The 24,693-nt window shown below is 37.8% G+C and overlaps 1 long non-coding RNA gene across 1 annotated transcript in view; it reads right to left on the bottom strand.

Annotated features, from left to right (window-relative positions):
* Positions 1 to 7,002: 7,002 nt before the first annotated feature.
* LOC127549267 (uncharacterized) overlaps positions 7,003 to 24,693 on the bottom strand; it is a 45,366-nt gene continuing 27,675 nt past the window's right edge. The window contains exon 2 of the long non-coding RNA XR_007950546.1: positions 7,003 to 7,185. This is a non-coding gene — a long non-coding RNA (uncharacterized LOC127549267). The remainder of the gene's footprint in view (positions 7,186 to 24,693) is intronic.

A 24,693-nucleotide genomic window follows, 5' to 3' on the forward strand; every position in this document is an offset into this window, starting at 1 on the left:
TACTTTCTAGTTGTGGCAAAATGGAACAAATTGGGGGTGTGTGCTGAGAAGAGTAGCAGAAATTTAAGAAAGAAAATTTTTTTTTGAGGCAATACTCAGGGAATCAAATGTGTGTCTAAGATCAAGAATGATCTTAGCTCTAAGATCTGATGGTATAAATACGAAAAGTAGGGGCTTGGTTTTGGATGAAAGGTTTGATGTGCAATGGAATGAGAATTTTGGAAACTATAGAGATATTCTTCCAGTGCTGAGAAATATTAGAGATGTGAGAGAGGTAAGAGAGTAAAAGAACCACCATTTTGGGGGTGGGGATCTGAAGAACATTGAGGTAGATAGGTGGTGAAGTACATATAGAGAGTGGAATCAGGAAGACTTACATTCAAATTCTGCCTCAGATGCTTACAAACCGTGTGATTGGGCAAGTCATCACTTTCACCTTCAATTTCTTTATTTGTAAAATGGGAAGAATAATAGCTCTGACCTTTCAGGGTTGTCATGAGGTGCAAAAGAGGTAATGCATGTTTTTACATTTTGCAAACCTTAAAGTAGTACATAAAAAATAAAGTTATTATAATGAACTGTGGGGAGTTTAGGTACATCAGGAAATATCCCAGATTCTACTCAAACTAGGATTCATTCACATGTTTTGTTTGGTTTAATCTTTCTTTACCTGTGTGAAATTAGAGTCTCTGAATAGTAAACTTTTTTCTATTACAATATATTATATTTACAGAGGACAACGGCAAGGGATGAATAGTTGTTTTAATCTTGCCAAGACTCAAAGGACCTGGTTCATACCAGCTTCACTTTATTGAGAGCTTGGTTCTTTCCTGATTTTAGCCCAGTGCAGTTAATAAAACTGAAGCTTTGACTTCAGACAGATGCTACCAGTCAGGAGGGTAAGGCATGGGGGGAGTCCATCTGCAAACATTGAAAGATTCACACTAAAATCACCCAATCCTATCTACACTAACCTTATTCCCCATTCAGATATGACACTTACTCTGTGTATAATCTCTCTGTACCCCCTTGTTATGTCATCACAAGGAACTGGCATTCTCCCAACATTCACCAAAAGACATTAGAGGAAATAGTCATATGGATTATATTCAGGAAGGCCCCAAAACATGACTTCATAGCTAAGGGAATCAAAAATATTGGAGTTAACTAGTTTCTTCCCTTTTTTGACCTGATGCCTGGTGCCTCTTTGACTGATTTATCAAGGGTCACTGGGAAGGAGAATAGGAATGATACAGGTCATGGTCTCTTTAAGAATTGAGCTCTTTCTGATTCCCAACCCCTCTTAGCTTCCTGGATTGATAATGCATCAGCTAGGAGGGATTGGGAATCAGAAAGAAATCAATTCTTAAAGGGACCATGACCCGCATCATTGGTAAGAGAGTTTACCAGAGGAATTGCACTATAGGAGATTGAAAACTAAGATCTACTTTCCAAAACAAAATTATTTCTGTGCTCATGGCAATTCTGAGGGAGAGGTGATGACAGCCTCCTCCCATTTCAGAAACAGCTCCTAGAGTTGTCTGTAGGCGTGCTCACATGACACATTCTTAAACCTGATTCTATTATGTGCTGTCTGCCTGTGTTTGCTCCTTGTTCACATATCAGGCACAAGGAAGCTTTACTTTTTGTTTTTGGTAGCTGATTTTGGTTCCCCTTATTCTTCTATCCTGGGCTTTTTTCTAGCTAGCTATTTCATTCTTAAATGTGTTTTGTATAGTCGCCCTTCCTTTGGCTTTCCTGGAGCCCTAGTGGGCTCAGCTTTAGAGACCTGTGCGTGAGGAATTAGAACACTGGATCGCATGAATGTTCACACCTTGGGAGAATTACCAGGATGTTCATTAGCACTTTGTGTGGAACAGTGCCAACAATTTCTGCCAGAGAAAATGCCAAGAATGCAAATTTGGCCGAGACCTGATTCTGAATTGTGACTAAGTCCAGTTCATTTCCATTTGCGTGAGGCTGCATTTTGTGATGTTCAGGCACTTCTGATTGATGTCTCTGTATGCGGAAGTTTTTGGCTCTTCAGCCCTGCTGCTTCACAGTTTTTCTTTCTCACCTCTCTTATAATGCCTGCCAAGAAACTACTGACATTTTAGGAATAGAATAGAGACAGTTTGGCTTCTTGTACATTTGTCTGTTTCCTTGGTGATGTACATAATTATGAAACGTAAAGTGGGGGGTTTTCTGTTGTGTTTTTTTTTTGTTTGTTTTTAGCAAAATCAGAGTTGATTTTTAAAAATCAGATTTGTCACCTCTGGTGACTGTCCCAAGAGCAATCCTGGAGAGTAGGATCTATTGGAATCCATTTTATCTTACCCTGAAATCAGAAACTCTGACCCGTGGGTAGGGGATCTGGTAAAATTTTGTATCTAAATATCTTGTGGAATAGACATTTTCAATTTGATTGACATAAGAAGTTTAATGAGGATCTTTCCAGGTGTGTGTGTGTGTGTGTGTGTGTATGTGTGTGTGTGTATGCTCTCCGCTGGTTCCACTTTGCCTGAAAAGTTTCTTCAGTTTCATAGTTGGAATCCTGTCCTATTATTCTATCTTGTAACAAGACCTCTTGGACAGCAGGGTCTTAAATACCTCAAAAAGTTTTAGGAGGCTCAAGCCCATAAAATGTATATACTAAGTCTGTTAAATGAATAAATAAATATAAATATATTTTCAAATTCATTCCTAGAGCCACCTAAGGTATCTGATAAGACTACCATTGCCCAACAATAGGAAAAGAATGGAAGCTGAATTTCGAGTTAGAGGAGTGGAGTTCAGTTTCTAGATCCTCTATTTACTAATTATATGATCTTGAAGACATCTTTTAGTTTCTCTGGCCTTCATTTTCCTCAGCTGAAGCATGAAAGGGCTGGATTTAATACCATAGAAAAAGTTCTGGTTCTGAAGTGAGTCAGGAGATCCTAATTCAAATCTCACTTCTGGCATTCATTAAAGGGAATTTCCAGATAGATGAGATTACAGATCCATTTGAGGAGAGCCAGCTTGGAATGTCCATTCACAAGAAGCCTTTCCTAGGAATATTTATTTAGTATCTACTGTTTGCAAGATTTAACTTGCATCGAAATGGTATCTGTAGTCTATAAAGCTCCAGAACATGGACTCAAGCTCCTAAGCCTGGCACTAAGTCTTGCAAACATGTAGCTCCCAATTCCATAAATTAAACCTTCACCTCTATCTAACTTGTATACTTACTGTAGCATAGAGTGGTGAGGAGGAAGCTAATGAAAGCCTAAGGACAAAAACCTAAGGTCACAGAATTTCCAAGTTAGAAGGATCCTGGGGACCATGTAATACCTGAAAAAGATCCCCATTATGACATATTTGATAAGTAATCATCAACCTTTTGATAAAGATCTCCAGTTAGGGGTGGGGAGGAAGGGGTGGCCGGGAACCACTACTATTCTAAGCAGCCCATTTCACTTTTGGACAACTATAATTAAGGCAGCTAGGTGGTGTTGGAGTGCACAGAGTGGAATCAGGAAGATCTGAGTTCAAATCTAGTACTTGACACTTCCTAACCTGGGTAAACTACTTCATCTCAGTTTGCATTAATGCATTGGAGAACGAAATGATAAACTATTCCAGGATTTCTGCTAAGAAAATGCCTTGTGGTCATGAAGAGTCTGATAACTAAATGATAAGAACAAAATGTGTCAGGCACTTTACTATATCATTGGATCCTCATAACAAACCTGGGAGTTAGGTTCCATTATGTCCCCATTTTATAATCAAGAAACTGAGGCAAAGATTAAGTGCTTACCCAGGGCAACATGTCCAATGAGTATCCAAGGCCAGGTTTGAACTGAATTTTCCTGACTCCAGACCCAGTGCTCTATTCACTGGGCCACCCAGATGCCTTTCCTGTGAAAGGGGGTTTGATTAGCAGAGTTACACAATCAATCCAAAGAGGTTACAAGACGTGAGAAGGTTTTACCTGGGAGTTCTGAAAGCAAGTCTCTTCATAGAATATGGAGATGTCCATTGACTCCTTAATAAAAACAAAGACAATTTCTCATAGTTTTTAGGACAGCATGGTGTCATAAAAGGGAGCTCACTGGACCAGGAGTCAGGAAGACTCATCTTCCAGAGTTCAAATCCAGCTTGACACTTCCTAGCCATGTGATCCTGGGCAAGTCACTTCATCCTGTTTGCTTCAGTTTCCTCATCTATAAAATGGGCTGGAGAAGGAAATGGCACACCACTCCAATGCCTTTGCCCAGAAAACCCTAAATGGGGTCTAACAATAGTTCTTAAAGATCGAGGTTGCCAGAGACCAAATAGTTATTTTTGATCCAATCCTTTTGTAACTCCTTAGAAATGGTTTTCAATGATTTGAGTTGCCCTCTAGATGATTTGATTGGCTGGGATTCTTAGGAGGCTGGACCCTTGTTAGAGGAGCCATAACTTCAAATTGGTTTATGAGTCAGCAGATCACCCTAATTTATGAGTCAGCAGATCACCCTAATTTCTTTAAAAACATTTTTTAAACCTTTTTTTTTTTTTTTCCTGTTTATAGAACACACTAGAGCACAGCAAGGTAAACTTGGACTGTGTGTATGTATGTATGTATGTGTATATGGAAGGAGGGGTCAGAAAATGCCAGTTCAGAATTACCAATTATAAATGACTATCTTGGGTCAGAAGCACATGGAAATTACGTGTACTTATCAATAGCTTTCTTGCATATAACGTTGATGGAAGAGTTGTTAGCCAATGTTTCTGGATTTCTGCATTCTACTTAGAAGAGGAAAGAAATTTCCTGGGTAGTATCACTTGGAAACCTAGCTTTCTAATCAGATGTCAGAAATTTTCTAGTCAGCTTGAGTTTTAGAGATGATTCAAAAATAATGTCAAATTCAAGAGTTCAGATTATGATCCTTTTAAGGTAGGTATTCTTAATCTGGGGTACACTTTTATTTATTTTTAAAATTTTATTTAGTATTTTATTTTTCCCAAAAAACAATTTATAGCATTTGTTTTTTAAAACTTTCCCCCTTCCTACCTCTCCATTCCCCTCATTAAAAAGGTATCAATTAGTTTTAAGAAATATTTTGATTACTATGTGTCAATATAATGTGGTTTTCTTTGTAACATATTTGATTTTATGCCTTTAAAGCCATTATTTTGAGAAGTACATAAGCTTCATTAGACATCCAGAAGTAGTTCATGACCCAAAATAGAATTCTTGTCCTAGAGAAATGGGAATTCCTGAGCTGTGTACTTCAAAGATAGAAGGAGTAGCCCAAATGACCCCATAGTTGGAGGAGTATTATGGGAACAATAGCAGGTCATGAGGGAAGCAAAAGATTTTGGCTTTGATCCTTACTACTAATGTAAGTGATTCAGATAGATAGTACTAGTTTCATCGGAAGGGAGTTACTTTTTCAGGCAGTCCCCAGCAAATTTACCTTCTAAAGGAATAGTCCAAGCCATTTCTTAGCACTATCAGTCTTGGAGACACTTTGTAGGACCTTATGGGCGAGAAGGATTTCACTGGAAAGCCTGGATGGTAACACTAAACCCAGTTCCCTTATGAGCAGAGCTTATGGGATGCTATGGGTGCTTTCTATTTATAAACTCCTGGGAATGCTTCACACCTTCTAGGTTTCCTGTGGAGTGAAACAAAGTCTGTCTACTACCCAATTTACATTTGAGGAGTTGTTTAGGAGCTGAAGACTTTGTAACTCACATTTATGGAAACCTAGATTTGAACTATAAAAAAGCTGTATTTGGAGATTTTATGGAAGGAACTGGCATAGTGGTGATGGTGATGGTGGTTCAAGTCATTTTTCAGGCTTGTCAAAACCCCATGTGGGTTTTTTTTTGGCAGAGATGCTGGGGTGATTTGCCATTTCCTTCTCTGGCTCATTTTATAGAAAATTGAGGCAAAAAGGCAAAAAAAAAAAAAAAAAGTGACTTACCCAGGATCACATAGCTAGGAAATGTCTGAGGCCAGATTTGAACTCAGGAAGAGGAGTCCAGGCCTGGCATTTAGGTTCACATTCTGTGTATATATATATATATATGCATATACACACATACATATATAATGTATATATGTATTATGTATATTTATATATTTGTAAGTTACATATATATGTAAATGGAGGCAGAGTGAAGTGACTTGCCCAAGGTCATACGGCTAGGACATGTCTGAGGCCAACCTTGAACTCAAAATAAGTCTTCTAGACTCCAGGACTGTGCCACCTGGCTGACCACTGTCTCTTTACTAGTAAGTATTAAAACCAAAGAGGCTGACCTTTCAATCAAAGTATTGAAAAGCAAAGGGTTTTGTTGTTTAATCGGCCTGGCTCTCTGTGACCCCATTTGGGGTTTTCTTGGCAAAGATACCAGAGTGGTTTGTCATTTCTTTCTCCAACTCATTTTACAGATGAGGAAACTGAGGCAGACAGCATCACACAGCTAGCTAGTAAGTGTCTGAGGCTGGATTTAAATTCAGGAAGATGAGTCTTTGTGACTCCAGGCCTGGAATTACGTACTGCACCATCTTGCTACTCTAGTGGTAATAGTAATAAGCCAAACAATGTGTGTGGAGAAGCTTAAGAGACTGGACTGCATTAAGAAAGGCATAGCTTCTAGCTTTCATCTATGGCTCAGGCTCTGGGCTCAGAAAGATCATGATCAGTCTTGGAGTCTAAAAGAAGAAGGTATCAGTTTCTTTTTGATAATGATGATAACAGGCACAAAAAAACCTGATAAATTGAAAACAACTTTTTTTTCTTTTAGATCCCCAAATTGTCCACAGTCTTTTATAAGCCCAAAGCCTGGGCCACAGATGAAAGCTGGAAACTAACCCTTTCTTAGTGCAGCTCAAGGTCTCATTAGCTTTGTAAAAATTTTAATTTATTTTAAGCATTAATTTAAAAAATTTGATTTTCAAATTCTCTCCCTCCCCTCTCAATTGAGAAGGCAACTAATATGATATTAATTATACCCATGAAGTCATGTAAAACGTATTTTCTTTATTAACCATGATACAAACAATAAAAAACAAAAACATAAAGTGAAAAAAAATTATGCTTCAATTTGCACTCAGAGTTGATCAGTTTCCTTTCTAGAGGTGGATAGCATTCCTCAACATGGGTCCTTTGTAATTGTCTTGGATCATTGTATCGCTCAGTTTAACTTTAAAAAAAAAAAACCAAAAAAACAGTTAACTCTTACTGACTTTGTAGTCCACTAAATGTTCATATCTATTTCCGGATAAACTGCCATTCAATCCTACCTTCTCCATCTTGTAACTCAAGAAGAAAAATTGGTTTCCTTGAAGGGACAATTTGATTTCCATGGCAACAGTGATTCATTTACCATTCCTAAAAGGATATGACTTGGAGCAAATGCTAAACCTGTTGAGACCACCAGGAGGCACCTGAAACTTTATGCCAGCTTTCTTTCAGATGCAGAAAGGAGCTACTAATGCCAGTATTCCCCCAATCTTTCCTTCCTTAAGTTTTCTAGATTCTATATTTCCATGCAGGAGCATGTAACAAATTCCAAAAATAATTCATCATTCGCTTAAAATTCACTTGGATCCCAATCTCCTCTTCCTTCCTCAGAGTAGCTCCAAAGCATTCACTCATTTGGCAGGCAAATAGTTTAAAATGCATAGAGAATAATAAAGTGTAACAAGTTCCAGGTAGGTTGCACACAATAGCTCCTGAAAAAATTAACTTTTCCTCACTCTTTTCTGTATCGCACTTCTTTCATCTTGAAAGGAAAGGGAAAACCTTTCCAAGCATTACCGGTCTCATCATCCCATCCCCTTCTGAATCAGTCCCTCTGGGGAATCTGGTGGAAACTGTTCTCAATTTCTGCCTGTCCACTAGGCTTATCTGCTGCTGGGCTGCGCTGGATCTGAGCAATATTCGTCCGACTCTTTTTCGCAAAGATGTTGGAGTGGTCTTCCTCTGGCTCATTTTACAGAAGAGGAAATGGAGGCAAACAGAGGGAAGTGACTTGTTCAGGGTCACCCAGCTAGGAAGTGTCTGAGGCCAGAATTAAATTTAGGAAGAGCAGTCTTCCCGACTCCAGGCCTAGGACTCTTATCTGCTGCGCCACCTAGCTGCCCATGAGCAATACTTCTACAGGATGCTTAGCTGAACCCTCCAGGTTCCCTCTTTTTCCCCTTGTCCAGCTTTGACTGGACTGGCTCTCTGGGTCTCTTGGGTCAGATAAGCTCTGAAAGGGACAGTCAGCGAATGCCTTAGAGTGAAAAGAGTGGCAGAAAAGAGTGCATATATCCATTTACAAGTCCCTGCTAGAGTTTTGAAACTAGTACAACCTTGAAACTTGCCCATGTGGCAATTCTGAGCCTCTATCTTTTGATCTTGTCTTTGATACCTAAGCATATGGAATAGTAGGAATTTACTTGCCCCCCCCATGTGTGATTTCATATTTACATTTATTATTAGTAAATTATATCTTGTTAGATTCAGCTCAGTAGTGTTCTAGCCTGTCAAGATATTTTTGGATTCTGACTTTATCATTAAGGGTCATAACTTTCTGCCCCATCTGCAAATTAAATAAGATTGCCTTCTGTGCCTCTAAATTGAGGTTCTTTAGCCTTTTTTGTGTCACAGACCCTTCAGCAGTCTGGGGAAGCCTATGGATAGGATCCTCAAAATGTTTTTAAGTGCACAACAAAATGCAAAGGATTATACTGAAATCAATAAACAAGATATTTATTATCTTCGATGTAAGGACCAATAGAGGAATTTTTCTTTTTTTCCCCCCAAGCAATTGGGGTTAAATGACTTGCCCAGGGTCACACAGCTAGGAAGTGTTAAATGTCTGAGGTCAGATTTGAACTCAGGTTCACTCCTGACTTCAGGGCTGATGTTCTATCCACTGTGCCACCTAGCTGTCCCAAGAGGAACTTTTCTAATGCCTCCTCTTGGTATATACTCTGTTGGTGAGGTATGTCAGCATCTTTTAGAGAAAAGATGTGTGTTCTCCTGAACTAACCCCCACCTCCTGCACACATACATACACAACAGTTTTCGAACTGCAGGTATTGGGAAATTGGTCCTGCATCTGGGAGTCATTCATGATTTCCTGGATTTCAAGAGCCTATATAATTGCCTTAACTAAGGACAAAACAGTTACTTCTCTACTAGGACTCTTCATGCCAGTCAGAGGACACACTCATCTAGAATGGTCCTTAAACTGATACCACCTGGGAAATAAATCCTCTTTCCCCAGGGGAATTCTTCCCAGAATCCAAGTCCATGATGAATTAATGCTATCTTAGAGATAGAACTCTCTTGTCTAGTAGTTTTTTGAATCTAGCCCACTCACCAAATAAATAAATTCTTTTTGACATAGTAATAGTTGACTTTTTCTGGCTCTTCTCCATTTGACTCTTTGCAAGTCTTAAGAACCTTTTCACCTGAGAGATCTCCAAATCCTCTGGGAAAATCCAAAATAACTCCCTTTAATTATAAGGATTCCTTCCCTCAGAATAGCTCAGACACCTCCTTCTCAGAATGGTCTTGCTGGAGTCACAAGTGATATTGTTGGAAGTGACTGATTTTCTAATAACATGGGGGAAGTAAATCTGTCTTTGTATAATTAGAGTGAATATGGCTTTGCCTAGAGGAAGGATTCCCCCAGCCAACTTAATGACAGTCCTGAGATCTTATATGGTCACAGAGTCTTTACCCAGCATTCAAGAAAAAAGAAGTAAGTATCTCAGCAGAGATCTCTAAGGAGCAGAAATTTAATATTACACTGCAATGGGGCTTCCAGGGAGGGTCATGTCCTGGCTGGTGGCCTAGGGAGCGCTAAGGGGGTAATGTTACAGAGCAGGTTTTTGTATCAACTCTGACATTGGGACAGGCTGCATGCAATAAGGTATGACCACTTAGTTACCTTATTGTAGATAACCTTGATCCTGATGAGGGTTAGATGAGAAGTATCATCACACTGTGCCTGATGTCAGTGCTCATGCTCACCAAGGCAACATTACATAGGGAATATAGCACCGAATGTCAGAGATTTAACATCACCTACCGGGAGATTAGATTGCTAATATTGGCACTTTGTTCTTCTGAAAAAAGGAGATAAGATCTAGGGTTTCCGATCTTTGTTCTCCATATTCTATCACTCCTTTAGGGACTGTTACATTGTTTCTTGCCTTTTCTTATTATCTTTTTTTTTTTATCAGGACTAAATTTCTCCATCATTGCTGCCCCACAAGGTTTCTCAAATTCCTAGGATTAGGGTTGCCCAGTAACAGCCCTAAATATAATTAAGTGGTGAAAGATCTTTTAGAAGACCTTTAAAACCTTGCCATCAAGAGTTGAGATATGAAAGCAGCAGTATCTCCTACACAGGCTAGGCTAGGTCTTTTTTGTTTTGGTTTTTCTTAAAATACATGGAAACTGTCTTTGAGATTAGATTGAGCCGAGCTCTCAAACTGCTGGATGGACTGCATCCTGGCCCATCATTTCTCAATGCTATGACTGATGCTGAAGTAGGAGGGAGCAATTCCTTCCTTTCTCTCTTTAGGCATCTCTTCCACAAAGCACACTTGTGTGTTTGGCTGACTGTCTTTTAAATTTCAGCCAGGGGTTCTACTCATCATCCCTCAGCCATTCAGTCAGTATCATTACTCCTGATTTATTCAGAAAAAGGTACTTAGATTTTATTAAGGAATCAGAATGTAGCTGCATCTTTGTAATTAGTTAAAGCTTCATTATCACCTTATGATTGCTTATCTTTTGGGCTTTCTTGGTTGAGAGGCTGATCAAATTTCAATGCCCCTGTCTACACAAAATGGACATACCAGCATGACTTATGACAATAAGATAGAAACAACATGCCCAGCCTTTGAGAAAAGCTGAACATATAGAATATGTTCATAATAGAATTATTACTGGGTTATGAGGAATAAATCAAAGAAGCACAATTCTTGTCAAACACAATGCCTGAAAATTATATCATATTATCAAAGGGCATACTTTTTTTTTCTGAGGACAATCTCTTTAGAGGGAACATAACTTCACAGAAGGGCTTGTTTTGCTTCTTTGGGGGAAAATGTCTGTTTTCTATGCTAAAAAAAGCTAACTTAAAAAAAAAAGGAATAAATATCTAAATTCTATTTTATCTTCTACTTACTTTCACTACTTCGTTATCTGATTTCTTATCATCCTACCAAAACTGTTCTCTCCAAAGTTATCTCTATCTTAATTGCTAACTCCAATAGTTTTGTTTCAGGTTTATTTCTATTTGACCCCCAAGAAGCTTCTTATATTTAACTCTTCTCCTCCTGACTATTCTTTCTTCCTTTATTTAGCTTTTGTGCTCTCTTTCTTGTTCCTCTTCCATCTTTTTGAATATTCTTCAATCTTTTTTCTTATTTGCTAGATTTGCATCCATTTTTCTCCATCTAATGGTGTGTGTTTTCCAAGTCTCTGGCTTGGGTCTTCCTCTCTACCCATCATTATTTATTGAGTGCTTACTCCCAGGCTCTATGCTAGGGACTGGGGATATAAGTAGAAAAAAAAATGAAACTATCCGTTTTGCCAAAAAACTGACATTGTTATGGGGGAGAGAAGTGTATATGAAAATATACAGCATAAAATAAAAAGTTTTTAATACACAAAGTGGTTCAATACACCATGGTTTGGAAGAGAGGATGCTCTCTTCCAAAATAAATAACTGATTTTACATATACATATAATATGTATATATATACCTACTTCTGTCTAATGGTAGCCATCTCTAAGGTGGGGGAAGAAAAAAAGACATTTATATAATATTTTGTTTTCTATTTGAAAGGAATAGCAAGTTGTGCCAAGGAGATTTGCAGTTTTGTGTGCAACCATTTTTTTATTGTATTGTTATAGAAAAGCTTGTTTTACTCCATAAATTAAAAATAAAATTAACAAAATTTTTCCTGATCTAAAAAAAAAGAAATGAGGAACTCTATAAAGTGGATGTAAAGAGGGAGAAAAGCCAGTGCAAATGATTGGGGATGGGGAGATAGAATGTTATGCCTGAGAAACAGTGACAAAGCTAATTTGATTGGGCTGTAGAATGTTAGAGATGAAGTAAGGTCCAAAGAAGTTGAATAGGTATGTTGGAGTCAAGTTACACAGGGCTTTAGAAGCTAAACAGAAGAACTTATATTTTATTCTATAGGTAATAGGAAGACACTGGAGTTAATTGAGCATGAGATTCACATGGTAAGATGTATGCTTATAGAAAATAACAATGTGTAGAATGGCTTATAGGCTAGAGGCAAGAAACTCAATTAAAAGGCTGTTGCAATTATTTAGGTGAGAGATGATGGCTTGAACTGAAGTGGTGGACAGATGAGTGGAGAGAAAAGGTCAGATAGAAGAGATAACAGGAAAGGAGAAGCAGCAAGATTTGGCAACTGATGGGATATATGATGTAAGAGAGAGTAAATTTAGAATAATGTGAGATTATTAACTTGAAATCCTGGAAGGATTGGAGTGCTTTTGACAGTAATAGGGAACGTAGGAAAAGGAAAAGGTTTAAGGGAAAAATGAGTTCAGTTTTAGACACATTGAGTTTTAAATATCTCTGCGATATCCAGGATGAAAGGTATCAGAGGCAATAAGTGCAGGGGAGAGACTAGGTCTGCCATGAGTAAACCTGGGGATCATCTGCATATAGATAATAGCTAAACTCATGGGAACTAATAAAGTTACTATAAGGGAGGGCATAGAGGGAGAAAAGAAGAGGACTAGGAGGGCATCTTGGGAAACAACCAAAGTTAGGAGACATTATGTAGATGATAGTGAATCAGCAAAGGAGATTGAGAAATAGTTAGGTAGGTAAGAGGCATACCAAGAAGTAGTGCCATTAAAAACCCAAAAAGGAAAGAATATCCAGGTGATGTGTGTGGTCAACAGTATCAAATATAGCAGATAAATTACGAAGAATTAGGACTGAGAAAGGACCATCAGATTTGGCGGCTTTTAGCTGAGTGATAAGGTTGACAGCCTGACTACACAGGAATGAGGACTGTGAGAAGGAGAAGCAGTAGGCATAGACACCTTTTTAAAGGAATTTGACAGAGAAAGGGATATAAACATGTATATACATATATATGCATGCATGTATGTATATATGTACACATATACTACATAAATTATACAATGTGTGTCCTATATACAGGTCATTGTATGAATATATATCACATACACATGTGTGCGTGTATATATAGATGTATATCTATATGTACTTTAATATACTCATTTGTCCAGTCCCTCTGGTATTTGTCATTTTTCCTTTTTTGTCAGCTTTGACAGTCTTATAGGTATGAGGTGGTACTTCAGAGTTATATAATTTGCATTTCTCTAATAGTGATTTAGAGAATTTTTTCACATATAGCTACTGATTTTTCTGAATACTATTTTTTTCATATTCCTTGACCATTTGTCAACCCAAGGAAAAGCTTATTCTTGTAAGTTTAAGTGGTTCCCTTTATATCTTAGAAACAAGACCTTTTTGAAATAAACTTGCTGCAAAGATTATCCTTCAAAATTCTGCTTTTAATTTTAGCTGTTTTGCTTTTTTTTTTTTTTTCAAATTTAAATTTTATATAATCAAAATTTGTTCATTTAACCTCCTGTGAATCTGTCTGGTGATAAACTTATCACCTATCTCTAAATCTGACAGGTAATTTTTTCCTTGCTCCTCTAATTTTTTTTGTTACCCTTTATGTCTAAATAATTTTGAGTTTATATTGATATACTATGTGAGATGTTTGTCTACACTTAATTTGTCAGCCTGCTTTCAATTGGGATTTTGAAGTTAATCAAACACTATGTTATCATGCTTGTATGCTTCCATATCTATTTTTCACTCAATACCAAGCTGTTTAGATGATTATGATTTTGTTATAGTTTGAGAGCCACTACTAGTGGCTTCTTTCCTTCCCATTTATCTCCCCCTTCCCCCAATTAATTCCCTTGATATTCTTGACCTTTTGTTTCTCCAGGCTCCAGGTGAGGGAAACACATTTAGGAATTTATTTACAATAGTATAGATAAGTAATAGAGCCTAGACTAAAGTAGTTACTATGTGAATATAGAGAAATGGGCATTTGGAAGAAATCTAAGAAGAATCCACAAAACTTGGAAACTGATTAGAAATGAAGAATGAGACAAAAATATAATATGGATATTTTTTATTGCATTAAACTGAAAATACTAATTTAATTTGTAAGGCATTGAAAAGTCAATTTAGGTAGTATTATTTTTATTATATATACTTGATCTACCCATAAGTAATGAGTATTTCTCTAATATACATATACACACACACACATACACACACACACACACACACACACACACACACACACATATATATATATATACACACACATATGTATGGAGTGAGTCTATTGTTTATATAGCTTCAAAACCAATTCCTTATCTAAGAAATTGGATCCCCCCCCTCCCGTTCGACTGCTTTCCTTTTTGTCTTTCGTACATTAATTTTCCTTGTGTAGAAGACGGTTTTCAGTTTAATGCAATCAAAAATATCCATATTATATTTTTGTCTCATTCTTCATTTCTAATCAGTTCCCAAGTTTTGTGGATTCTTCTTAGATTTCTTCCAAATGCCCATTTCTCTATATTCACATAGTAACTACTTTAGTCTAGGCTCTATTACTTATCTATACTATTGTAAATAAATTCCTAAATGTGTTTCCCTCACCAATCTATTTTTCATACTGCACCAAAATAGGCTAAGGCATAGGCTGAATGATGTTACTCCCAGCTTAAAACCAGTCAGTAGCTTCCTATTGCCTTTATGAAAAAATACAAACTGCTCAGTTTGGCATTTAAAGTCCTCCACAATCTGGCTCCCACATAGCTTTCTAGACTAATTTTGAATAATTCCCCTTTATTTTTAATTTAAATTTTTTTTGTTATGAACTTGATCAAAACCAAAAGTATTTCAATATATAAAGAACATAAAAAGTTTGTGTATGAAGTTGAACTTTTGTGATAATTTCTTAAAGTGTATGTCATATTTAACATGATAGTAATAACTCTCTCCTTATCTGTGCCTCTGAGTTTTCTTTTGGGTATTTAAATATTTCGTTAATGCCTTTTTTTTGTTCACTATCAATAGGCACCAAATCTTCACTCTTTCCACCCATGCTAAAAAAGCATGTTGAATGAAAGCAAGTTCATATGTTGGCTTTGTTTGTGAATATATGTCTCATTTTATGCCTCCTTGCCCATCCTCTTTGCCAAGAGGTAGGAAGTATTCTTCACCCTCAAGTCTTTTGAAATTATTAGTCATTGCATTTATCAGTTGTCTTTCAAAATTGTTTTCCTTTATAATAATGTGGTCATTATATAAATTGTTTTCTTGGCATTATCCACTATTTTTCATTAGTCTTCCAAGTTTTTTTTTTTAAGATTGTTCCTTTGTTATTTCTTAATCATATAATATTTATTGGTATGCCATAATTTGTTTACCCATTACCTGACGGGGACACCCATTGTTTCCAATTCTTTGCTACAATAAGTATTGTTAAAAACAATTTTGTGTGTGCATTTTTTCCCTCTGTATTCGTCCCAATACTATATGCCTTTAGGCTATATGCCTCATAGCATATAGGGGAATATTAGAAACTCTTGTTCCCTAGTGAATATAAATTCCTCACTGTTTATCTCCTTTGACTTCTGTTATAGCTATATGATTGTGACAGAAAGCTTAGTGACATTCCTAAGGGAAGAGGGGGAAGGGAAGAGTCAAACAGCTGAAGTGAAAAGGAGTCTCCATCAGCCTTTGTGGAAGAAGACTAGAAAAAGGAAGCAAAGTTGCCTTGAGCTGCTTTGCAACTTCATGCAAACTGGCAAGAGACAGAATGCCAAGGTGCTAAGATAAAGACTAAGATAAAGAACTATTTGGAAGCCCCAGGGAACAGATACAGGGTGGCTAGAGCCATTTCTGCTGCTGAGAACAGAACTAGTGACTTCCTACTTGCCTATTCCTTGCATTACTATGACATGAGCTCTCCCAGGAGACTGCCAACCCGTTTTTTTTTTTTTCCCCTCTCTTTCCAATCCTTGATTACTTTCTACGACAAAGTGATTATTCTTTGAAATAATTTTTATATCATGCTAAGGGTAAAATACAGTCAAGAGAGCTCCAAAGGAAAAAGGATAATGCTATTAATGAGGAAAGACATTTCCTGGCAAAAAAATTTTGGCTCTCAGAGCAATACAAAATATTTGATACTTTTATAGCTTTCCCAAAATAGAGATATCACATGAATCAGGACTAATATACTTAAAATGACAGCTAGCAATTTGGTGGGGGTTGTGCAGTGGACATTAATGCTTTCTCACTAAAGCCTATTTCCACTGTTCTTATTGGGAAATATACCCCTGTTCCAGGAGGGAAGGACATTGACTAGAAAACCATTCTTTGAAAAAGTTAGGGAAGAATGACATGGGGAAAGGGTGAGCAGCTAATAGGGATTCTATAACTTTGTGTTGACAATTTTTCATCTGCGATTCCACATACTGCCAGAAACTCAGTACTGACTTGCTGAATGTCTTCTTCTGACCCCTTCAACTCCCATTGTACTGTTGACGCCTGAATGTATTGGTTTTCCCATAGCTTCTCTAATAACTGCAATTTTTCTTTTTATTATCTTTGCTAATCTGATTTGTATGAAGTTTTATTTTTCTTATTAGTAATCTATTTTTTGAAACGGTTGATTCATTTCTTCTTTGAAAAGCTGCCTATTTGTGTTTTTTGACTATTTATCTAATGAGCTCTTATATATATTTGATTTTCCTGCCAGATCAATATTTTCCCCCAATGCTGTTTCTTCTTTTCCCACTTAGAGTGGGCTTGTCAATCTAGTTGGTCTGGGGGCAGAACTCATTCAATTCCCTGAAGGTTTAAGGAGGGAAATGCTGGGTGTTTCCTTCTTGATCAGCAGGAATCTATCTTCAGTATCCTTATCTCCTTGACAACACAAGGAACATAATACATACATATCCTTTAGGTTTTCCCCTTTCCATGTGAACCAGAGAAAGTATCTTTTCCTTTTTTTAAACCAAATACTTCCACTTTTGTTTGATTCCAACCCCTTCTACTTCCTCTGGAACTTGGCAGCGCCAGTTTTCTTCACCAATAATATTAATAGCATTTATACAGTGACTTTAACATTATGCTATTTGATCCTCATAACAACTCTATGTTTAGTAGGTGTTATATTTATTCCCATTTTAAAATAAGGAAACTGAATATAAAAGAAGTTAAATGATTTGCCCAGAGTTAGACAACTAGTATCCAAAGTATGATTCGCATGTAGGTCTTCCTAAATCCAAGTCCAGCACTCCATCCACTATACTACCTAGCTGCTGTTTCTTTTTCAAGTGTAAACTTTTGCTCCTTTGCAACTTCAGTAAGTTTTCACCTAAGTTATAGGGACAATTGAATTGTAAAGGTTCTTCTTACTCAATGCCTTTGTATGTGGTGGAGTCCCTTTTAGATGTGAGCAGATTATTTTACATCTTGGAAAGGATATAAAATTTATGGTGAGGTGATAATGAGCTTGTAATTCAAAGTTGAAACTGTGGGATTTGAATTTGCATTTGCCAAAGCTTAGTGAGTCCATTGGCATACCTCAAGCTTCAAGTGCTACCTGATACCTCCCACTTATAGGTGTTTTGTTGTTATTCAGTCATTTCAGCGGTTGTTGACTTTTCCTCACCCCATATGGGATATTCTTGCCAAAGATATTGAAGTAGTTTGCCATTTCCTTCTCCATCTCATTTTGCAAATGAAGAACTGAGGCAAGCAGGGTCACACTATAGGTATCTGAGGCTAGATTTGAACTCAGAAAGATGGGTTTGAGAGGGTAACCAATCTACATATGCAAAGCAAAGTTTCCACACTAGAAATTCCTTATGCTGATGATATCACACATCTAGTCAAACAAAAAATGCAAGATGCTGTGCTGTGGAAGATTCCTATCCTCAAGGAGTTCAAACCAAATAGGAGAGAGAGACACACAAATTTCAATTTCTAAAAATGTTTCAGTACTCATGATGTGGGTACTGAAGCACTGTGCAAGTTGTTGGGGATACAAAGAGATACAATATAGATTTTACTTTCATAGGAGTATCTTGGATTAGATATATAAATGAATAATAATAATATTAGGAAGAATTGATAAATGGTCAGGAGTGGTAAATGGTAAAGTATGTGAAGATACACTCAGGGAAATCTTTGTGGAAGATAAAAACATTTGAGTTGTGCCTGAAATGAAAGGACTTGAAAAGAGAGGGGAGAGTGTATAAAGTCAATTTCAGGTAAAGGAGAGAATGTGAACAAAGGCACAGAAATGGGGAACACCAGAAGGAGAGAATGTATCTTGGCAGGAACTTAGAGAGTGTCAAAAGGAAGTTAGGTGGCACAGTAGATAAGAGCGTCAGACCTGGAGTCAAATCCAGCTTCACACACTTAACTAGCTGTGTGACCCTGGGTAAGTCACTTAATCCTGTTTGCCTTGGTCTCCTCATTTGTAAAATAAGCTGAAGGAAATGGCAAATCACTCCAGTATCTTTGCCAAGATAACCCCAAATAGGGGTCACAAAGAGTTGGACATAAATGAACCTATGAAACCTGGAAGGCTTTGAATTGTAAACTAACTACAGTGACAATACATTGGCAGTACATGTGGAGGAGTAACTGAAGAGGTAATAATCTAATTATAAGATCAATTAGGAGTCTATTATAATAGTCCAGGTCAGAGCCTGAACTAGAGTGATTTTATCATACCTGGAAAAATCAAATTCCAGACAGTGGGGAAGTAAAAATTACAAGGCATGGCAACTGACTGGATATGCAGAGTAAAAGAGAGAAAAGTGAAAGAGGACTGTAAAGTTAGGAGCTTGGAACATTTAGAGGATGTGTTACTTTTAGAAAAGTAATTAGAAAATTTATAGGGGAAGATTCAGTTTAGAACATGCTAACCTTAAAGGCATCAGTAGAATATTTAGGTAGAGATCTCCAGCAGATAGTTAAAAATAAAGGCCTGAAGTTCTAAGGGAAGTTTGGGAGAAAGAAATACAGATTTGAGATTCGTCTATATAGAGATCAATAAAAATAAATGAGATTGCCAAAGGAGAAAATACAGAGAAAGAAGAGAAGATCAAGAACAGATCATTGGGAGAAAATGACATTTGAGGGATAGGAGTGTGATCAAAGTAGCAGACAGATGTTGGAGAAGCATGAAAGTATAATGTCACAAGGTCTGAATTACTTAACAGACTTCTATAACTTAAAGACTTTCTAATAAAAAGGTAATAATTCAAAATCACTGAATAAACTGGGGACAGAAGTCAGATAAAGTGCTAAGTAGTGAGAAGCTGGTAAGGCAAAAGAGGCAAGAAGTACAGACCAATTTTTCCATAAATGTGATGAAAACTAGAGATGGTATTATATCTTGAGAGATCTAATATGGTTAATTTTTTTTTTTTAGGATGAGGAAAGCAGATCAGAAAAGATAAAACAAAATAGAACAGGAAAATAAAATGAATATGAACAAGGTACAAAGAGTTCAAAAAAAGAATAGATGACTTCTGGCTAGTGGAATCAGGGAAGACATCTTGGAAGTGGTAAAATTTGAGCAGTGCTTTTAAGGATGAATATAATTTCAAAATAAAGAATTGTGGGGGAGAACATCTTAGGTATATTGCATAGTTTGCTAAAAGGAATAGTGGCAAGAAAACATTGTATATATTTGAAGGATGACAAGTAGAACAGATATATAAATTTTGTGGTGTGTAATGTGAAATTCATTCATTATTGCTCTATTAAGTGCTTTAACTATGTAGAATTGGTCCCTACTCTTAAGGTAATTGAAAAATACTAGGTATGACAGGTAGATGCAATTAACACAAATTTAGGTATGACTGACTAAAAACAAAAACGCTATGAACTCAGGTAATGAAAAATTCAGGGAATTTTGAAATAAGACACTAACATGTGGAGATGGATTTGAAATAATATGGGAAGAATAAGCGGATGCTAGATAGTAAAAGTTATTTTGAAAGTGAAAAAGATGAACTCACTGAGAGCAGGTGAACTTTAATACAGGTTCATTAATCCATATTCATTATAAATTGAAATCAGCAAGTAGATTAGGACCAAATCTCTATCATACTCTAAATGATTTCTCTTTTCTACCTAATCAGAGATTAGTTGCTTGTTTGTGCTTTCCGGACACACTCTCAAGGCCCGGAATGACTGAATTTCAGTTCTATATTTGTAATTTGGGAGGCAGTCTGGCATAATGAATAGCGAGTCTACCTTGAGGTCAGGAAGATCAAGGTTCAACTTTCAATCCTGACACATACGGGGTTTTGTGGCTGCCCTCTCCTGTTCGCCTCCCCACTTCTCAGTCCTCAGGGAAATTCTTTAAGGCAAGCAATTGACAAAAGGAATTCCCTACATCAATGAAAACTCAGGTCTAGAGGGAGTAAAAAAAAAAAATTCTGTTTTGAAGATCACTAGTCCCAATTTGCTAATCCGTTGTGAAGCTTAAAGTCCACAACGTCAAAGAATATTCATTAAGTATATACGATGTTAAGATCCCTATGCTATGTGCTGGGGATATACAAATTAACCCGGACCCCGAAGAATGGAGAAATTAGGACCTAGTCACAATCTAAGTAGAAGGCACATGGCTTTACAAGGCGGAGACGCTGGCAGTCTGTATGGGATAACAGATATAAATGGCTTTGTAAATCTTAAATATATATAAACATTAGTTACTCATTATTTTTAAGAGAGATAAGACAGAAGACATAATCTGGGATTTCCCACACTAACAAGTGAGGAATGTCATAACCTGAGGTTTTTCCCTTTTTTCCCCCCCTTAACATCCAAGTGGCTTTTTGTTTCATTTTTCCAACTCCGAAAGGGCTTTTACAAAGGATGAATGGACAAAGAAAGCATTTTCCACTTTTCGTATCCTCAGGGCATGCAGCAGGCACGCAGAACATTCCTGCTCACAGAATGGATGTGAAAGGCCGAGAGGTTGAGGTGCCCAAGATTAAGCAAGTTATTCAGGGTGGTATCCACAGCTAACCTAGGTTTCCCAACACCCTGACAAGCGCTCTTTCCATAGGACCACGTTGTTTCAAAATAGCAAACGCAGCCCAAGACTAAGATTCTAGGGAAGTCGACTTATCTAGAAGCCTGGAGACACGGAGGAAGACCACTCTCCCAGCATGCCCTGCGGCCACCCCAGGGCGGAGTGACCTTCCCAACATGCAATCGGGTGACGACCCCCCTTCCCCCCTCACGCCCCAGCTTCCACCTTCGTGAGAGAGGAGAAAGGAATTGGACCGCTAAGTGTGAACGTCTGCCGTTTCGAGAATCCGTTCCTTTTTCTTAGGTCTTTCTTCAGCGCAAAAGCAGAGCAGAAACGGCCTAAATGACTTTCCTTTTTTTGCACGAAGCCCCAACTCTAAGTGCTGCTTCGCGCTACAATGGAGGTGATGAGCCGCGGTGATGGGGTGAAGGGGGGAGTTGGGAGGAGGGGTTGGCAGGCTCGGGAGGGACACGTGACCATTCCTGGCCACCAATGACGGATGCGGTAGCCTAGGCTGCGCGATGTTTCCAGGACCTGTGAGCGGGAGTGGCGCGTGGGTCTGGCTAACGATTTCTGTTCCGTGACAGGTATGCGCAGGCGCGCTGTGTTCCCCATACGTTACGTCGGGCCCCCACGCGCGCTTGTTAAAGACTGCTCCGAGCTCGAGGTGTTGAGTGTATATGTAGGTGAATTTTTTAAGGGGGGGTGGGAGGGGGGTTTGGAGCCACGTGACAACGGCGGGCCAGTCACAGACTGAGGAGGTGGCATCGCATTCCCGGAGCCCGGGGGTTCGATGTGTATCGGGGTGCGAAATGTTTCAATGCGGTTGGATCTAACTAGGGTGACCCAAGGGCTTGGTTTCAGACGTGTGTGCCGTCTGTGGGCCCTGAGAGAGCTTAGACCTAGTGGGTGGAGAGCGCTCCCTGAAATCACGCATGGAGAGCTCCCACAAAATGGCTGCTCGAGAAGCCGGGGAGGCTGGGGAGTTGTGGTGTCACGTGAGGAGGCTGGCAGCGCGTGCTGCGGGCGAGGGCTGGGGGTGGGGCCGAAAGGGCCTTTCGATCACGTGGCCTCTTCTCCACCGCAGGAGGGCGGTCTTAGCCAGGTGGTTGTTTAGAGCTTTGACTGAGCTCCCTTGGGGGACGAAAGAAGGCATGTGTGGGAAGCGTGGTGTAGCGGGGATAGTCTACTGAGTTTGGAATCAGGTAGAACTGGATTTAAAAGCCCATCTCAGAAACTTAACTGTGTGATTCTTGTTAAAGTCAATATTTCTAAGCCAAAGGAGATAATAACATCTCACAGGCTTGTTTCAGAGGATCAATGAGGTAAGGTTTGCAGAACAAATCCTAAAGCTTGTTTATAAATGTGAGGCACTATTAACTTTTATTTTTTCGTCTTTCCATAAGCCCAAATGAGAGAGGAATAAATCTTATTCATATCAAAAATAAAAATCTGGCACTTCGAACATAATAAGTATTACTATTACAGGAAATCAGCCATCAGACCATTCCCTCCCATTCCCTTTCCAAAAAATGCCTTTTTCCCTCCATCTCCTCTCCCAAACAAACTTGGCAGAATGTCTCTTTGAAGCTGTTCCTCCTCTTCTCAAAGTTCTTTTATTTTCCTTTCTCTTCCTTTGAGATTTGGTAAAGAGCCCAGTAGGAGGTAATTGCTACATTAATTGGGCCATTGCTTCTTGATAGGAACAGTACATTTTTTGTGATGGTTTCAACTACCTTTTGACTCCAGTTGAAGAAATTCTTGGCCCACATCCTCCTTTGAAAGAACCACCATGATAGAAGTTCTTGTCACAATTAAATGAAGATGAAATTAACAGAAAGGGAAATGATTGGTGACAAAGCAGGTATCTATTATGTTATGACCAGGCGTTAAAAAAAAAAGTCCTGTTGGACTTGGGAGTCAGAATGATATGGATTTGCATTCTTCCACAGACATGTAGGAGCTTATGACTCAAGTCTATTTAGGGCCTCTGTTACCTGATCTGTAAAATGGCAATATTAACAGCATCTACCTGCAGTCGTTGCAGATAATATGTAAAGCACTTTAAGGAATATATAAATGCTAAATATTTCAGGTGACTCCAAAAGAAACATGAAGTTCTCTGTAGTTTGGAAATGTACAATTTTTTGGCCTTGTCAACTGCCTTCTGAAATATAAAACTCAAAGAGGGATAGTACTTTTAATTATTGAGTTACTATAGTGAATTAGTAGATATTCTCTTGAAAAAATATTTGTAAAATGTTTTTCAGACTTTGAGGTGCATGTGACATGCTATGTAATTGTTGATCATTTATTGTTTTCGAAGAATGCCAGCAATCTTTAAGAAAACCATGAAGACTGTGTGAAGTCTCCTAAACCTTAGTTTTTGAGAAGATTGACAGAGTATCGAACCTATTATTTCAGCATTTAATGGTTTGAATAAGCTTCCTAAACAAATGAAGTTTGTATTTTCATTCATTTGTATTTTAATTCCAATTATGCTTCTGCATGCCTGGCTTTTCTATTTTATGGGAAGGGGGTGAGGGGGAGAATATATTCTAGAAGGTACTGAATCATGGTTTTAATTGTTAAGTGTGATACATGTATACCCAGATGATAATTGCTGCCCAATGGTTTTTTGGTTTTCAAGACTTATTTTCTATACCTGATTGCAATACTATATATCTTAAATTAACAAATTCTAAAAGGCCCCCTGCATTTAGCAGTAGTCTAAAAAGAAGCCCTCCATATATCCATCCAGTTGCTATAAATCTTTTTCCACTTTCACTTCTCTTCCATCTGACCACTTCTCTCCATTCACTCATTCAACTACTGCTTTAGTTCAGGCCCTCATTCTCTTACAGCTTCTTCTTTGCTTTTGCCTCAAATCTCTCTCTTCTCTAGTCCATCCTTCTTAGTCCTTAGATCTGACCAAGCTATTTCACTCCTCAGACAACTTTAGTGGCTTCTTATTGCTGCTAGAATGAAGTATAAAATCCTGTGTTTAGCTTTTAAAATTCTACACAAATTAGGGTGTAACCTGTCAGTCTTAATAGACGTTGATCTCCTTCCTGCATTCGTGATCTAGCCAAATTGATTTTTTTTCTATTATTTCTCACACAGTACCATCCATTGCTCATCCTCCTTTAAGATAAAACTCAAGTTCCATTTTCTTCTTGAAGCCTTTCTTTATCCTTCCCCCTGTTAATATCTTCTCCCCCAAACTATTTTGTATTTCCCTTATGATTTTTATATATGTATTCATTTATGCTGATATGTTTACATGTACACTTCTCCATATTGGAGTGTAAGCTCCTTGAGAGTAGATATTTTAAAATTCTTTATCCTTTTATCTCAAGAGTCTAGCAAAAACTTTGTACACAGTAGGTACTTAATAAATATTTCTTTGTATTCAAATAGACCACATTAATGTTGCAGATGGTTCCCAGTTTATTATTGCTTGTTTCTGGAAGGGATTAAAAAGGCAAATACAGAAAGGGTAGGCATTGTTCATT

Source organism: Antechinus flavipes, chromosome 2, assembly GCF_016432865.1.
Source record: "Antechinus flavipes isolate AdamAnt ecotype Samford, QLD, Australia chromosome 2, AdamAnt_v2, whole genome shotgun sequence".
Classification (NCBI taxonomy): domain Eukaryota; kingdom Metazoa; phylum Chordata; class Mammalia; order Dasyuromorphia; family Dasyuridae; genus Antechinus; species Antechinus flavipes.